A 3851-nucleotide genomic window follows, 5' to 3' on the forward strand; every position below is an offset into this window, starting at 1 on the left:
CCGGCCAGACTTGGCGGCAAGTCCCGGGGACGAACAAGCCCATGGAAGTAGGGGCTCAGCGGGAGCAGCCAGTTGGCCTATCCGGCCACATGTCACTGTCCCCCGGCCAGACTTGGCGGCAAGTCCCGGGGAGGAACAAGCCCATGGAAGTAGGAGCTCCTACTTCCAAAGCGATGACGTCAGCGGGAGCAGCCGCTCGGCCGTATCCGGCGGCATGTCACTGTTCCCCGGCCAGACTTGGCGGCAAGTCCCGGGGGACGAACAAGCCCATGGAAGTAGGGGCTCAGCGGGAGCAGCCAGTTGGCCTATCCGGCCACATGTCACTGTCCCCCGGCCAGACTTGGCGGCAAGTCCCGGGGAGGAACAAGCCCATGGAAGTAGGAGCTCCTACTTCCAAAGCGATGACGTCAGCGGGAGAAGCCGCTCGGCCTATCCGGCCACATGTCACCGTCCCCCGGCCACACTTGGCTATAGGTCCCGGGGAGGAATAATGCCCATGGAAGTAGGAGCTCCTACTTCCAAAGGGGCAAGTCAGCGGGAGCAGCCACTTGGCCTATTCGGCCAAGTTTCACTGTTCCCCGGCCACACTTGGCTGTAGGTCCCGGAGAGGAATAATGCCCATGGAAGTAAGAGCTCCTACCTCCAAAGGGGCAAGTCAGCGGGAGAAGCCACTTGGCCTATCCGGCCACATGTCACTGTCCCCCGGCCAAGCTTGGCTGTAGGTCCCGGGGAGGAATAATGCCCATGGAAGTAGGAGCTCCTACTTCCAAAGGGGCAAGTCAGCGGAAGAAGCCACTAGTTCTATCCGGCCAAGAGTCACTGTTCCCCGGCCTTACTTGGCAGTAGGTCCCGGGGAGGAATAATGCCCATGGAAGTAGGAGCTCCTACTTCCAAAGGGGCAAGTCAGCGGGAGAAGCCACTTGGCCTATCCGGCCAAGAGTCACTGTTCCCCGGCCACTCTTGGCAGTAGGTCCCGGGGAGGAATAATGCCCATGGAAGTAGGAGCTCCTACTTCCAAAGGGGCAAGTCAGCGGGAGAAGCCACTAGTTCTATCCGGCCAAGAGTCACTGTTCCCCGGCTACACTTGGCAGTAGGTCCCGGGGAGGAATAATGCCCATGGAAGTAGGAGCTACTACCTCCAAAGGGTGAAGACACTTGGCTCTAAGTCCCCGAGAGGTATACTGCCCATGGGAGTAAGAGCTCCTACTTCCAAAGGGGCAAGTCAGCGGGAGAAGCCACTTGGCCTACCCGGCCAAGAGTCACTGTTCCCCGGCCACACTTGGCAGTAGGTCCCGGGGAGGAATAATGCCCATGGAAGTAGGAGCTCCTACTTCCAAAGGGGCAAGTCAGCGGGAGAAGCCACTTGGCCTACCCGGCCAAGAGTCACTGTTCCCCGGCCACACTTGGCAGTAGGTCCCGGGGAGGAATAATGCCCATGGAAGTAGGAGCTCCTACTTCCAAAGGGGCAAGTCAGCGGGAGAAGCCACTTGGCCTATCCGGCCACATGTCACTGTCCCCCGGCCACACTTGGCTGTAGGTCCCGGGGTGGAATAATGCCCATGGAAGTAGGAGCTCCTACTTCCAAAGGGGCAAGTCAGCGGGAGCAGCCACTTGGCCTATCCGGCCAAGTGTCACTGTTCCCCGGCCACACTTGGCTGTAGGTCCCGGAGAGGAATAATGCCCATGGAAGTAAGAGCTCCTACCTCCAAAGGGTGAAGACACTTGGCTCTAAGTCCCCGAGAGGTATACTGCCCATGGAAGTGAGAGCTCCTACTTCCAAAGGGGCAAGTCAGCGGGAGAAGCCACTTGGCCTATCCGGCCAAGAGTCACTGTTCCCCGGCCACACTTGGCAGTAGGTCCCGGGGAGGAATAATGCCCATGGAAGTAAGAGCTCCTACTTCCATAGGGGCAAGTCAGCGGGAGAAGCCACTTGGCCTATCCGGCCAAGAGTCACTGTTCCCCGGCCACACTTGGCAGTAGGTCCCGGGGAGGAATAATGCCCATGGAAGTAGGAGCTCCTACTTCCAAAGGGGCAAGTCAGCGGGAGAAGCCACTTGGCCTATCCGGCCACATGTCACTGTCCCCCGGCCACTCTTGGCTGTAGGTCCCGGGGAGGAATAATGCCCATGGAAGTAGGAGCTCCTACTTCCAAAGGGGCAAGTCAGCGGGAGAAGCCACTTGGACTATCCGGCCAAGAGTCACTGTTCCCCGGCCACACTTGGCAGTATGTCCCGGGGAGGAATAATGCCCATGGAAGTGGGAGCTCCTACTTCCAAAGGGGCAAGTCGGCGGGAGAAGCCACTTGGCCTATCCGGCCAAGAGTCACTGTTCCCCGGCCACACTTGGCAGTAGGTCCCGGGGAGGAATAATGCCCATGGAAGTAAGAGCTCCTACTTCCAAAGGGGCAAGTCAGCGGGAGAAGCCACTTGGCCTATCCGGCCAAGAGTCACTGTTCCCCGGCCACACTTGGCAGTAGGTCCCGGGGAGGAATAATGCCCATGGAAGTAAGAGCTCCTACTTCAATAGGGGCAAGTCAGCGGGAGAAGCCACTTGGCCTATCCGGCCAAGAGTCACTGTTCCCCGGCCACACTTGGCAGTAGGTCCCGGGGAGGAATAATGCCCATGGAAGTAGGAGCTCCTACCTCCAAAGGGTGAAGACACTTGGCTCTAAGTCCCCGAGAGGTATAATGCCCATGGAAGTAAGAGCTCCTACTTCCAAAGGGGCAAGTCAGCGGGAGAAGCCACTTGGCCTATCCGGCCAAGAGTCACTGTTCCCCGGCCACACTTGGCTGTAGGTCCCGGGGAGGAATAATGCCCATGGAAGTAGGAGCTCCTACTTCCAAAGGGGCAAGTCAGCGGGAGAAGAGCCACTTGGCCTATCCGGCCAAGAGTCACTGTTCCCCGGCCACACTTGGCAGTAGGTCCCGGGGAGGAATAATGCCCATGGAAGTAGGAGCTACTACCTCCAAAGGGTGAAGACACTTGGCTCTAAGTCCCCGAGAGGTATACTGCCCATGGGAGTAAGAGCTCCTACTTCCAAAGGGGCAAGTCAGCGGGAGAAGCCACTTGGCCTATCCGGCCAAGAGTCACTGTTCCCCGGCCACACTTGGCAGTAGGTCCCGGAGAGGAATAATGCCCATGGAAGTAGGAGCTCCTACTTCCAAAGGGGCAAGTCAGCGGGAGAAGCCACTTGGCCTACCCGGCCAAGAGTCACTGTTCCCCGGCCACACTTGGCAGTAGGTCCCGGGGAGGAATAATGCCCATGGAAGTAGGAGCTCCTACTTCCAAAGGGGCAAGTCAGCGGGAGAAGCCACTTGGCCTATCCGGCCACATGTCACTGTCCCCCGTCCACACTTGGCTGTAGGTCCCGGGGTGGAATAATGCCCATGGAAGTAGGAGCTCCTACTTCAAAAGGGGCAAGTCAGCGGGAGCAGCCACTTGGCCTACCCGGCCAAGTGTCACTGTTCCCCGGCCACACTTGGCTGTAAGTCCCGGAGAGGAATAATGCCCATGGAAGTAAGAGCTCCTACCTCCAAAGGGCGAAGACACTTGGCTCTAAGTCCCCGAGAGGTATACTGCCCATGGAAGTGAGAGCTCCTACTTCCAAAGGGGCAAGTCAGCGGGAGAAGCCACTTGGCCTATCCGGCCAAGAGTCACTGTTCCCCGGCCACTCTTGGCTGTAGGTCCCGGGGAGGAATAATGCCCATGGAAGTAGGAGCTACTACCTTCAAAGGGGCAAGTCAGCGGGAGAAGCCACTTGGCTTATCCGGCCAAGAGTCACTGTTCCCCGGCCACAATTTGCAGTATGTCCCGGGGAGGAATAATGCCCATGGAAGTAGGAGCTACTACCT

Source organism: Engystomops pustulosus, unplaced genomic scaffold (assembly GCF_040894005.1).
Source record: "Engystomops pustulosus unplaced genomic scaffold, aEngPut4.maternal MAT_SCAFFOLD_373, whole genome shotgun sequence".
NCBI classification, from domain to species: Eukaryota; Metazoa; Chordata; class Amphibia; order Anura; family Leptodactylidae; genus Engystomops; species Engystomops pustulosus.